This window comes from Chaetodon trifascialis, chromosome 12 (assembly GCF_039877785.1).
Source record: "Chaetodon trifascialis isolate fChaTrf1 chromosome 12, fChaTrf1.hap1, whole genome shotgun sequence".
Taxonomy (NCBI): domain Eukaryota; kingdom Metazoa; phylum Chordata; class Actinopteri; order Chaetodontiformes; family Chaetodontidae; genus Chaetodon; species Chaetodon trifascialis.
In genome coordinates, this window is record NC_092067.1 from 26,086,659 (window position 1) to 26,100,771 (window position 14,113).

The 14,113-nt window shown below is 46.0% G+C and overlaps 1 long non-coding RNA gene across 1 annotated transcript; it reads right to left on the minus strand.

Annotated features, from left to right (window-relative positions):
• Positions 1-2,200: 2,200 nt before the first annotated feature.
• On the minus strand, positions 2,201-6,383 carry LOC139339919 (uncharacterized). The gene is made up of 3 exons (XR_011602928.1): positions 6,298-6,383; positions 2,538-2,627; positions 2,201-2,439 (listed from the first exon to the last, which is right to left on the minus strand). It is a non-coding gene; the product is annotated as an uncharacterized lncRNA (long non-coding RNA).
• Positions 6,384-14,113: the final 7,730 nt, after the last annotated feature.

The window sequence follows — 14,113 nt, forward strand, 5'->3', positions numbered from 1 at the left end:
GTTTTGTGTTTGGTTTGAGTCATAAAAGCTAATAAAAGCAAAGATATGCTTTTATTCTATCCTTCAGTAACTTATTTAAGCCATGGAAAACCTCTCCAAACCCAACACAGACATGAATTTCTAATAAAGAGACCAGATCTAAACAAACAGCCTCACACTGCGGGTCGCAGTTCAGCCTCTGCACAGAAAACTCCGTTTGTCCAGCAGTGGACGAGCCTGAGTATCGAACCCGGTCTGGTCCTGGTTACGGTCGCCCCTGAACTCATGAAGAACTATGACCATTAGTCCACACTTCACAGCCTTTTCTGGTGCTTTCAACCACATCTCATGCTCTTCTTCCATGCAGAGTTCTTGTTGTTCATGACAGCTGAGCAATCTGGAGATTCAGAGACGCAGTACGCTCCAGAAAAAGCGAATAAGTGAGTTGATTTGGGCCTCAAGTTTCCTGCAGGGTTATTTTTACTGTTCTTTGTTTGGATTTAGTCATTTCTTTATGAATGATTATTGTTCAGTAGTACATTAAATGAATGATAGCTGTAATTAAACTCACGGCCTCTCGCAGCCTGCTGTATATGTTCGCATTGCTTCGCTGGGGTCATTCAGGGCAGCTCGAGCTTTGTTCCCATCAGAAGTCCAGCTAACTGTCCCAGAAGCTGCTCCGAACGTGCTCGGTGTGAACGCAGCATGTGGCTCCATAATCAGCAACCCCCCCCCCAGTTTCTGTCCACTTATTCATGCCTTTGGACGTCTTGCTGTTGTTTGTCCCCTTGGACCTGTTGACCAGCTAAATTTAGCTCACTGAGGGTGTTTTGAATGAATGAGGGATTTTTTTTTTACAACCTTTAAAAGGGAAAGGAATCCTGGTGACTAATGTCCTGCGTGCTCTTGGGAGTTAAATGTAGAACCAGTATGTAAACAGTCTGGCTTTTGTTTCCGAGGAGCATAGTTTCTGTCCACATTCAAGTGACGTAGTGCGTGCGATAGCCAGCTGACTGATAGGCTGGCAGCGAGGGCGGCGGTGTGTGTGGATGAACCTGCTCACGCACTCTGAGGGGAAGACGGACACTAATGCTCCTTTGTGACAAACAAGGAAAAACAGCTCTGGGTGTTTATCTCCTGTGTTGTTTCCTTGTGCATAAGTGTGTGCACCTTGTGTGTGTGTGTGTGCTTGTATGTGAGCATGAGTGCTTTGTGTGTGTGTGTCAGAGGGGAAATTCCAGCCAGGGGGATATAAGGTGTGGCTGAGGATCATCTCTGACCACTTTAAAGCGGGGCCATCATCAGCGTTCCTGTATGACTCTCGGCCCCAGCTGCATTTCTCTCTGAGGGCTCATTATTCTGGCAGGTGCCCTATTGTCCCGTCTTTGCGGGCCTTTTCATGAGCATACCAAAAACACAACACCAAAATATGCAGGGAGGAGGAGGAGAGGGGGCGGCGGTGGCCTGAGTCAAAGTGAAGAAGACTCAGAAAAACTGTGGCATCAAAGGAAGAGAAGAACCTTTGTTCGGAGAGGCAGCATAACTGGAGAAGAAGAATGGGAGCCGGTTAGATGCTGGGCGGTTAGAGCGGTGGGATGTGGTGATCGTGGCCACGATAAAGGAGAAAATCCACAGACGCTGATGTGACTTGTTCTGTGAATGAAAACATGAAGGGACAAACTGCTCATGTTGCACAAGCTCCCATCAGCTGGCCTCAACTTGACCATTTCCTTCTCTTTCCGGGTCGTTTCTGATGAATTTCACCTTCTATCGTCGCAGGCTTGCGGTCACAGAAATGACTGTGTTGTCCGGATAACATCCCCCGCTGTGTGAGAGGCTGTGCGTGTCTTTGCATGACCTCATGGGAAAGTCCTTTTGGTCTGGAATAAATACGACAAAGGAGCTGCTGACAGATGTTTCAATAATAGAAGAACAAGTGATGCTCTTGTGTTTTCATCTGGCAGTGAGTGTGAGTCTTACTGAGCCAGCATCTCAAAGATAGACGCAGTGTGTGTGTGGCCCATATTGGAATACACACCAGCAGAGGCGATGCCAGTGAAATGGGAATATATTTTCAGAGCGAGTGTTGTCATGTTATCAGTTGTATTGTTCAAGAGAAACACAGAAACACTGAAAACACATTTTGTTTTTGCAGAAAATCACATGTATTCATCACAAGCCGAGCTGTTTTCTTTTAGCATCGGTGTAAAATATGAGGGTTGAACACAAGACATTCAGTCAGTGTTCATGCCAGTCAGTCCTCTGAAGTTCCCACAAGTATGCTTAACAAATATGTTTGCGTGTGTGTGTGTGTGTGTGTGTGTGTGTGTGTGTGTGTGTGTGTGTGTGTGTGTCCACCACCGACATACGTAATGCTGAAACACTTCAGGTTTAAACAGCCTCCCTGACAGTGTGAGGGAAAACAATGCTCCACTCTTCCAAACACATGCCTGGCGCCAGCTGCCAAGGGAGATAAAACCGAGAGGTGAGGAAGAAACAAAAACAAAACAACAAACCCCTCATATCTCTGTGCGGCGAAGCCAAAGAGAAACGCTTACTTTTGCAGCTATCAGATGTTCGCGTAGCTCCACGGGCGTGACGCATTATGCTGACATTCCTGTAGATTTAGCCACATTGCGAGGGAGCCTCTGCAGAGGGCACAGAGTCAAAAACATCAGAGGCAGGGAGACTTGGACGGGTCCTCTCTGGGCGTGGGCACAAGGCTTCTGCTCGTGGATATCGCTCAGATCAAAATTAATTTTGCGGCGCCTTGGCTCAGGATCACGGTGAGCGAGTGTGCCACACACAGTCTTTGATGGCTCAGAAGATGCAGAGGAGCAGATAGCATCTGAAGCTACCCACCCTGTAAAGTCTTTCCCCCCGAACACTTCTCCTTCTTCTTTTTTATCTCAGATTACAGCGCTGGAATAGGATCCCTGCCTGTGCTGTACCTCTGCGGTGAGCTGCGAGTACACACAACAAAGGCATCTGTTGTACTCTGCAGTCATTGTGTCCAATTTAATGTCTCCTAAATACTTTTATTGTTGACTGTTTCAGGTGCATTCTGAACATTCCTTGCGGCCGTGCCAGGAAGCAGCACAGGTTGCTGCTAAAGAAGAAAAAGATTATTGCTTTTCAGGATATAACAAGACGAGACAAGGGCTCAGAGAGAAAGCAACTGTGCCTACGTTACAGTATCTCAGCCTGCAACACGGCTCCCCAAACAAACCTGCTACTTGCTTCAGCTTCTAGGAAAATGTGTGAAATCGCTTCACAAATTGACACACTGCAACAAGAGCAGGCATGGGCTCTGACTGCACGCACACCTAGCCGAGCTCATAATGTGAAATTATGAGTCACGGTGTTTTCTCCCACCACAGCAGACAATCATAATGACAATGAATCAGGGCCTGCTGCCTAAAATAGGTACCACCTCCGGGGTGTGTTTTTTTAATTTTTTTCTTTTTTTTTTAGGCAGTCGCTGCAACAGCCGCTCATAGGCTTGCAGACTGAGGTAATGCCTTGTGAGATTCCTGATGCCTTACCTCATGCCTGTCTGACTGAGAAACGCCTCAGTTATCTCAGCCACTTCCTTCTCTTGACCACATGCATATCAGCTGAGGTAAAGGATGGAGTGGCCTGGTCCTGGAGCAGCAAGCCGGCTGTAGTGACCTGATTAGATTGGGCCTGGAGTCAGGTGGCACAGGCCGTAAAGTGGATCACATGTAGAGTCAACAGTCTATTTTAATAAGAATACGCTCATTTGGCCGTTATCTCGAAGGCCTTTTGTAAGACTGCAAAGGCTGAGACAAGCAGCGTGAAGTGTCCTGTTACTGCTTTCAGCTAATGTTGCATGTCTAATTTTTCTGTTGAGCAGCGTGTGTCTTCTCCTCACCCCATCGTGGTTTGTTCCTCTCAAAGTTAAAATAACACAAAGCAAACCTTCTCCTCGAGCGTTGGCTCAGAAATCACAGAACGAAACTCACAGAAGGCCGAGCACATCTTATCAGAGCTCGCCTCCTTTCCTTTTACTTTTGCTCATCCCTTCTGTCTGTCATCCCCTTTTCCCTCACCTTTCACCCTTACCTCTCCACATCCCTCCTTACGTCCTCCAGTGTCCTTTCCTGTCCTGTCCCCTCTTTTTTGTCTCACTTCCTTCCTTCTGTTTTCTGGGTGTGTTTCATCTGAATGTTCCTTATAGGACCAGCAGGATTATCAACCATGAGTAATAGGGCTCTCGCCGGGACAGACCCAGATGCTTTGCATGCTTTCCCAACACCAGCGGGATCAGTGGTAACTGTAGCTCTATCTGGGTTGGCTTTATGGAGAATCCCTTGCAATAACAGGGAAGGGTTGTGTTTAAGTCTAACCAAGCAGTAGTAAAGCCATGAGGATTTAACAGAAATCCACATAAGGGGTATCATCAACATATTAAGCAGCAGCAGTAAGTTAACACCCTCTGCCTTGCAAATCACACAGTGGACCTGCTCAGAGTGTGCCGCATTGGTACCGAAGGTTTCCTGTGAGTCCCGAGCACTTAAATGTTTGCTTGTAACCCCTACTTGTGCGTTATTATGGGCATTTAATCGACACGTGGACGCCAAACTTTGGGTGTGTCCCATTCTCCCTACGGCTGCAATGTTGTTCCTCCACTTTTGTCCAAGAGCCAGACTTTTTCTGAGCCTGTTATTGTTTCCTGTTTTCAATGTCTTATAAAATTTGTATTTTTATGAGACTATATTAGTGTGGAAAGACATGGAAAATCCATAATGATGAGTAGATATTTAGTGCTGCTAGACCTCCACCAAGGAGGCAGCCAGAGCTCAACACAAACCCTCAGTTCAGCCACCTATGAATGAGTCCTGATCAACAGAGGTCCCATCAGGAAGCAAATGAAGACACTCAGTGTGGAAGTCAGAACAACAGTTTGCCAACAAATATCAAATAAATATCCTCTTGTGTCTGACAGACAAGCTTGGAGATTCTCCAACATCTCCGGAGTTACAACCCGTAGTCGATCCAGTGTCCTGCTGCCGACTCCGGGGAACGCTCCCACTCCTCCGTCCAAGTCTCAAGTCATCTGTGTCACAAGTCACCAAATCTATTTCAAGTCATTCCTGTCCGGCCATGTCTCAGGACAAATCTGAAGTCCCTCAGGACAAGTCCAAGTCACCTCCACTCATCCAAGTCGTTAGAGTTTGTGCCTAGAGGTTGTGCTAGTCTGTGGTCGCTGGAGTTACGAGTCATCCAAGTCTAGTCTCCAGTCATCAATCATGTCAAGTACTCAGTCTCTGAGGGCAAAATTAAGTCTAAGTCTCAAGTCGTGACGCAAGTCTTCCGGGTGTCAGAGCTGGTTTAACAGTGATTGGAATAAAGCTGAGGCCAAGTCCTTTAAGACAATGGTAGATTGGAGGCCTGCCTGTCATTGTTTTGTTCTTTTTCATTGTTCCCAGATTTGACCAGGATGAATTCACAAGTGACAAGTGAGCTAAAGAATGCAGGCTGACAGAGAGTGGGTGCAGTAAATTTCAGCTTGCCTCCAACCGAATGCAAAAGTGATTAAATTATTTGGATTATTATGAATGTCTCGAACACACGGTGTGACTCACATGTTTGGAAGAAGTCAGCCGGTTGTAATCCCAATGCCAGACAATCTCGAATGTGTGTATATATGTGTAAGGCCTTGTGTTTGTGAATGAGTAAGTCAGCGTACAGGTGCTCCACCTCAACTCTGGGAGCAGCTGGCTGAGGCAAGGCCCCAGACGTTTGTCTGGCTGCACACACACACCCACACACACAGCGGATGAGGTTGCAATGTGGAAACTACTTACTTACTTGAGCAAAAAGCAAGCAGAGGGGAAAGGGAGGGGTTTGAAACAATTAAACCCATGCTGACAACTCACAGACAGTCATTTCATAACTCATACGCGCAGGAGGTCGGCTGGACCTCGTGGCTCATAATGCCGAGGCCTGGAGGGAAGCAGCCCTTATAAGGTTATACTAAGCACCACAAACAGGACTGACACACGCCTGACACAAGACGCAGGTATGCCCCGCTTGACATTAGCATTGTTCTTACCCCAGACAGCTGTGGCTAAATCACACCTGCAGCGCAGTAACAGCCTCATCAATGGATTTCCATTGAGGTGACTGTCTGCTGCCCCTGCATGCGAGTTGATTTCACTAACTGTAATAACACACTGATGTAATTTTCCGTGAGAGGTGGAAACTTTGATTGGTCAGAGTGAGCACATCTCTTGCCACTGTGGGCAAAGCAGAGAACTTAAACCCCTTTTGCAATAAAATGATTATCCTTACCTTACAGATAAATTATGAACTGACAAGCAGAGGGTGAGGCGAGGTGAGGTTAGAGGCACCAGTCTTCACCCGGGGACCAGGATTCACCGCCCACCATCTCCTGATGCTTCAACCTGAGGGAGGAAAGGATGAAGAAAAATGTTCAGCTTTACGTTCTTATTCAGAGCTGCATGGGACAGCTTTCATTCATACAGTACACTCAGCATTTTGTGCCATTAGAGTCAATCTACAGTTTTCTTTTAATGGGTTTGAAACCTAATTTTTCATATTTTTAGATAAAGATGCACCGAGCATGACTATCACTAACGCGTTAGCAAACAAGCCTATTTTCACATCCAGCGTAGCAACATACGCATTTATTTGGGATGTCTTCATGGTGAATAACGCTAATATTCGCACTCTTTTTAGCTCTGATTTGCTGTCTACAAACTCAAATAAAGCATAACAGGCTGTTTGACTGCTCAGTGTGATCAAGGCAGACGGCCACCGGTCCAGAACCTGGTTCTCCTCAAGGCATCTGCCTGTTAAAGGGGGGTCTTTCCTTGCCACTGCTGTCACAGGCTGGCTCATGGTGGAAACTGTCGAGTCTCTCTAAGTAATCTTGTAAATATCGCTCAGTTTAAAACTTTGCCCCCTGAAGTGACAATCTAGCCTCGTATCCCCTCCCTCCAAATTTGGCATTTTCAGCTAAAACTAAGCAGCGACGGCTGCACAAAACCCTCAATGGACAGCTCAGGAGAAAGAACAAAAAGCAGAGCAGCAATGCAAAATGAAAGCAAAAGTGATCCAATACATGATGAAAAAAGCTAGCTTTGCTCACTCTGAGCGTTTACTGGTGATGACCTCTTACGGCACATTACGCAGCTCACAAGTGCGTAACGATTAATCCCGTACCCCTGCTAGCTTCAGTTCACTCAAACCCAAGCTGGCTCTGGAAAACTAGGAGAAGGGTTAGCTGGGCGAAGCCTAAGGTCTGTGTTTATATGCAGCTGGAATGCCTGTAAGCAGCAGGGCTTGTTTGTGCCTTCGCTGTGGGGTGCGTTATAAAGCCTGTGAGTATTTGAAGGGTAGCATTATGTTTCCTCAGGAGCTGTGTTTTCCTAACCTACTACGTATTAGCAGGAGAGGTCAGCAATCAGCCCTGGGACTAAGCCGGTGTGTGTACCAGCCACCTGAAGATTATCTTGACATTCTTGTTGCTGCAGGCAAAGGACAGGCCTCCCACCTGATTCATGCGTCTCAACTCAGATGTAGCAACCCAGTCGGGAGGAGGGAGGAGGTAAAGAATGGATGGAGGGAGGGATGGTAGCAGGCATGAAAGGGACAGAGAGGTGGAGGGTGACGGAGCGCTGGAACCAGCTGCTACATGTCGCAGCACGTCCATCATGGGCACATTACACACAACCTCTGCCACGTAGAGGTGGAGGGCCCCCGTGCAATCTGCTAATCCGCTGCTATGATTGACTTTGTCAGTCAAGGAGGCAAGTATGGGGGCCAGACTGTACAGCGCATTATCGGTAAGGGGCTTAGACAAACCCGTGGTGGTGGGAATGGCAATGCCGCTGTAAGGCTTACAATGACCCCTTTCCGTTCTCTGATTCCTCTGCAGCTTGTTTTAATGTGTGTTTTCTAAACTTTGTGTAAGTCACTCTCTAAAGCCAGCCACTTAAGAGGCCTTTAGATAAGGTTGTCAGGGTCCGCTCCTCGGAAAAGTGCAGCGCCACATCGTGTAAAAAGGTAGCAGGGGGAGTAACATGTCCTGACACCCGTGGCCTTAAGGGAGCTGCCGGAGAGCGTGCTGAATGCCAAGTTTGCGTTGCGCCCTTACAGAGAGTGTGCTTTACGTTTCCTGGCAGCTTCCTCATAGTTCCTGGCCTCAAGATTGCAAAGCACAATGTCTGGCCTGGATCCTGTTGCCCTTTCATACTGGCATGTCATGGAGGCTGTGACACACGATGCTATGCTGTAACACCTAAAAACCATATAACTGCAAGATTTTTAACATGAACTGAAGGATTTGATGGCCATTTGTGCAGAGTTGTTTTTGTTTTTGTTAATAATGAAGTGACATCAAAAGGAAATTCAGTCCTTGAACAGAAGGACCTGATTTTTACCAACTTAACTAACTTAAAATGATTCGTCCCAGCACTTATCACTTCCAGCAGGCTAATTTACCTCAGCTCTCCTTACAACTGGATCTCCTGGACTCTGACAATCAACAAATTTGATTCATGGCTCCCTCATATAGCTGAGAAAGGCCTGAAGCTCAACGTGTGACTCTCCTGGAATAAGCCCAGACAGACAAATCCAAAGCCATGTGGCCTGAGCAAGACTGGCTGCCACAAAGAAAGTGAAACAATTAAAGTCATCTCTGGTAATCTTTGGCGTGGCTGCTGTCATCAGGAGAAGCCAGCCAGTGAAAGTCGGTGGACTGGGACCTGTTGTGTCAAGGCTGGGCTCCTGCTGACACAAAGCAGCTCCAGCCTCAGGCCATGATGCCAAATAAACAAACACTGCTGCACAAAGACATGAAGACACTGCAGTTTTTTTAATCTACCTGAAAAAACAGCATCCAGTAGATACCTAATAGGCACAGGTCCATGCAGAAATGAGTAAGCTCTTTTTTATTTTTATCTCTTGCCCACCAGGTGAGGTTTACAACCTGTGAGGCAGACATTTAAATGCCACAAATCTGCTGGTTTCTCTCCGATCTAATCAAACCGAATCAAACCAAACGCCTCAGTTTCACTGTGAGCTCACTGGTCATGCTACAAGCTTCACTGGTAAGCTTGCTTCAAAGCCATTACTGTCCATGCCCGAGCAGTAGGGGCACGACTGCTGTTGCTCATAGAGCATTAGTTCCCCTCAGCCCTACAGAGCGTTTTAGCATCTTTTAGCTCATTGTTTTGGTTTTGTGGCTGCTAATATCCACTCTTAACAGCTTCAGAAAAAAGGTCTGATGGCCCTGTTATACACTTCCTGACCAGCACCACATGCTAACTAGCCTGCTAGCTGGTGGCTGAAGAGCCAGATTTTCCCCTCAGGAGCTGGTGGAGGCCAAAATGGACTTCAGTCAATGCAGCTTTACGGCGAGGATCATCTTGGTTTCAGGGAAAGACTGTGGTTTGGGGTTTTTAAAAGAAACTACTTGCACGACTCTTCCACTCTTCTGTCCCCCGTCCTCTGAGGCTCTCCACAGATAGCCCTTTCTGCTTCGGTTTGGCTGTGGCTTGGCGACATATCCGCTCTGTCCTGACTCTGCACTGTCGACCTTGTCTTGAAATTAACTTGTCCTCAAGTAATGTCGTCCTGACCACAGCGGTGGTAAATGCAGCAATCACGGCTTTGTTATGTAATATACCCTTTCTTTGAAATGTGAGTTTAGCGTACGGGCCCTGACTGCTGCAGGACACTTCAGTTTCCTGGCAGCGTGTTTATGTGTGTGTATTTGTGTGTGGTCATCTGGACATAAAGAACAGCTCTATTGTCTCCATTCAAAGGTGAGGGGGACGGGGACGTGACAAGCACCTCTCATCCAAACCCTTCCTTCTAATGGCTACACTTGACATGCAGGGGAAAATTCCCCAGGCAAAGAGTGAAAAGGTGCTGGCCAGCTGAGCGGGACACTCAGCAAAACAGACAGAGAGAGGCCTGAGAGAGGAGGGATGAAAGGGAGGATATATGGAGAAGGTGGGGTTGTGATTAAAACAAATGCACAAATAATCTGTCAGGACTTTTATCTTTGCTCTCACGTTGTTTCTGTGAGTGAACTCACCTTCTGCTCTGAGGTGGAGAATTAAAGAAATGAAGTTCGAGGGGTGTGTTTGTTAAAATGTGTGAGTTGGGGAGGTGAGTGGGGCCATTAGGAGGGCCTGAGATCTTTAAAAGCATATCCTCTAGAGCCCGGGGCATGCTATGAGAGGAATACCAAGCTCCGGGAACAATGAGGAGAGGGCCGAGTCACCCCTGCCCACCAGCCTTTCACCGCAGTGGCCACTCAAAGGGCAACTACCAGCACTACACTGCACTGCAAGTTAGCCGGGACAGAGCTGTCTCTCTGTCTTTCTCACTCCAAGCAACAATGCATATCCTCAGTGAAAGCTGCAACCTTTGTCACACTGGGAAGAAACCTGCTAAACCCGCATTAATTCATCTATATGTTTGACATTTACACAGACTGAACTGAGTCTGAGCTGTGAGCAACCAACCACCTCAGCAGCACAAGGTGTTTTATTACCTTTTAGCTCATTGTTGTAGTTTTATGACTCAAAGCTTACTGCACAGCTGAGCCTTTTACAGCCCAACAAGTCCGACATGCAGCAGCGCACAAAGCTAGCCGCTAGCTAGTGAAGACAGCTTTTCTCTGGAGCCGGTGGAGACCAAAACTGAGACATTTCAAGCAATTCGATATTACAACACTGACATAATCTGACTTATTTGCTGCGTAGTATCTTAGTATTTACTGTCACATTGTTTGACAGAACATAAGGTCGCGGTGTTACAAAGGATGTGAGTCACACAAACAAAGTGTGTTTCTACCAAATAACAGCATCTGTTCAACAGATCAGAAACATTTTTACCAACTAATCTTATAATCAAGTTTAACAGTTTAAGGTAAAAACAAGAGTTTCCTGAGCAAACAATGAGAATTAGTGTTCAATAGTTTAAATAAAGTTGTTAAAGGGACTCAAAAGGTTGCCAAGTTGAACTGAATTTGCTGTGTATTGTCAGATGTTTTGTGCTCTGTGTGGTCAAACATCCATAATTTCATCTTCAAAGTCCACCCAATCCCAGCCCGCTCTTTGAAAGGGAAGCCGTTCAGAGGAGTGAGCTGGGGGGGCAAACACTTTGGGAGAACTTGCATGTTGTACATGTGGCCTTTACATGATTGCAGATCAGCGCTCTGAACGTCTCAAACTGTTTATTTATACTGAAATGAGAGCGTGGATGGAAGTCATTCAGGCTGTTCCAAAAAGATCACTATCACGCCCTCGTTCGCAGCTTTTTCAAGTGTTTTTTGCTCTTACTTTTAATTTTCCCACTGTCATTGTTTATTAAAATCTCTCTCCCACTTCCTCCTTCATTATCATTTTCTTTCTCTTCAGGACCCCCCCCCCCCCCCACTCCAAACCAAAGGCACCATCTCTTTAAATTTCATCAATCCCATGCTGCTTGGAACGATAAGAGACACCGCAGACAAGCTCTTTGCACTGCTCACCAGTACAAAGGGCTCATATTTACATACAAGCCTCTTTATCTCAGCTATGGGCTTGTTTTTTTGATTTGTGGTTAACTCCTCAAAGCCTCCGTCGAGATCCAAGGCTTGTACAGCTTGTACTTAATGACTGTAATTTCCAACATTAAAAGCTTATGGGTTGCCACTGCAATAATAAAAAGCGTGCTTTGTCAGTCAAGCCTTTTGATCTTGACACTTTTAAATAGCAGTCCCCTAGGATGTTGACAATGAAGCCAATTGACAGGCCTGTTTGTAGGCCGCGGAGAAAAGAAGATTATTGCTCTTTGTAGACATGACCCCATTCGTCTTTTCGAGAGGTTTGAGCCGTCTTAGAGGAATTTGGGGATATAAAGTTCTACCCATGTTTCAGATGAAAAAGAACAAGCTCTTAAGAGGGAGCAAAGCCGCACAAAACAACGTGGTTTCTCTTTTCTGATGTGATAAACTGAGGGGCTCTAAACACGAGAATCAAAGCGGAAACGCGGCACAAATGTCACACACTTCTTTCACAAGTGTGATGAAGACCTAAAAGAAAAAAGTCTGTGAGCACATTTGGACTACATTTTCTAGATTAATGAGTTTTTGCACACAGCCTGGAGTAGTTTTCACCATGGAGAGTCCGTGCATCTCCTCCGGCACCGATTGCCGCGAGAAGACGAGCGTTTGAGAAGCCTGCAGCACGTAAGTTCTGCCTGAGCAGCTGTCATTTTGCTCATTGACATTATGCATGCTCGATATTTGCCATGCTGTTTTTTCCCCTCTCCACGGGGGTAATTCGGGGCACAATAAAGCACTCTAGTGGGTAACAGAGCTCTCTTTGTAGCACGGGCCCCTGGGGGCCGCTAATCTCTGCCAAGGAAAACAATGGCTCACTGCTGCACCAGGGCCCGCTCCTGTCAGTAATGCATCAGGTTCAAACACATGCATACATGCACACATACACACACACACACACACACACACACACACACAGCTGACATGGTTGCCACCCATCCTTGTCCTGACAACCGCAAGAAACAAGCACCTGGCTCCCGACCGGACCGTTTGGCAGATAATCAAGACATTGTTAACAAAAAGAAGAGCAGATATGACAACACGCTCACCTCCGTTCAGGGTGTTTCCCAGTCAGAGCACGTTAATTATCAGGGTTGTTACCCACAACATCGTCTTGTTGACACATTGGCCTGCATTTAACGTTTCGTCAATAAATCAATCAGACACTTAACGTTGGTTCAGTAAATCAGAGGGAAGGATGAAGGAGGTCCTGCACAAACGTTTGTAGAACGCTGCAGATATTCAGATGACGAGGTTTTTTTGGTGTTTTTTAATTTTGTTTTTGTTTTGTTCTGTGTTGTTTGTTACCAGAGGTCGAGGCTGGACAGGAAGTGGAGAATGGGGGTTAAAAATAAGTGAGTGCCTTCCACCTTTTTCTTTGCAAATGCATAGTTTATACTGTTGATGCTCAGTTACAAAGAAATAAAAACTAGTTGCTGCACTGATTTCTGGGAGCTAAACAAATATCTCTTCAAACCATTTTAATTTTTTGCCATTCAGTAACGTATCATCAGCCTTTAAAAGTCTGCCTATTCGTCTCCTAACTGTGACTGAGCATGTTTAAAATCATCACTCATCCAGACAACCGTTCCAAATTATTTAGAATAGAGAGCTTGTATCAATGATGAGTCAGTGATAGACCAAAGCAACAGCGCTGCAGCGGTTAGTCACGACTGCAGAGGATTTGTGGATTCAGAGACTTTTCCCTCATTCTTCATCAGCAGATAGAAAATTCCAAACATGTGACCTTTTGCATTTAATGGCTTTTAACATTGGAAATGGCAGCCAGCAGCCAGTTCTGCTGTTACATCAACCGCTCTCAATGAATAACGCTGCAGCTTTGGCATGGACTGAAAATGACTGACAGACAGACTTTCATCATTCTGCACCTTCGTGTGTCACGTGCTTAACGCTGTTAAAAGGCTGTAATTTGTTTAGGTTTCGGCAGAAAAGCTGCTCACGGTTTGGGTTTATGTAACAAGTTCGTTAGGCAAATTAAAATAAGTCTTTTGGTTTCACAAAGGACATGAACAGCAGCCTCCTGGCTAAAAGTCCTGCGTTTTCACCTGCTGAACTTAGCAGCAGGTAATTGTTTCATCATAACAGGGACAGACATGTATGAAAGATCTTTATTTGGCTGCACCCACTAAATTAACTGCCTTTAGACAAGCAGCAGCAGTCTTGAGTCAGGTCCTGTAGCAGAGTTGGAAAAACAGAATCCTTCAAACAAGGACAGATCTCTGGATTCAGCCTCCCCTAAAACTGCTGTTATGTCATCATTAATCCTCCTGTCACAGGTGGAGAAACCTCCTGCTTCTGATTTAGCGTGTAGATGGAGCCAAACATGAATGGAGACTCTAAGTTTTCAGTTCCAGTTAGATTGATGATGGATTCACATACAAGTGGTCAAGATGTCAGTTGAGTACAACTGTTTGGCCATCAGATGTGACAGAGCGAGATTAGCCGCCGCTAATTAGTGGAATTCCATTTTGTACACATCTGTAAGAAACCCTGAATGTTTTAATT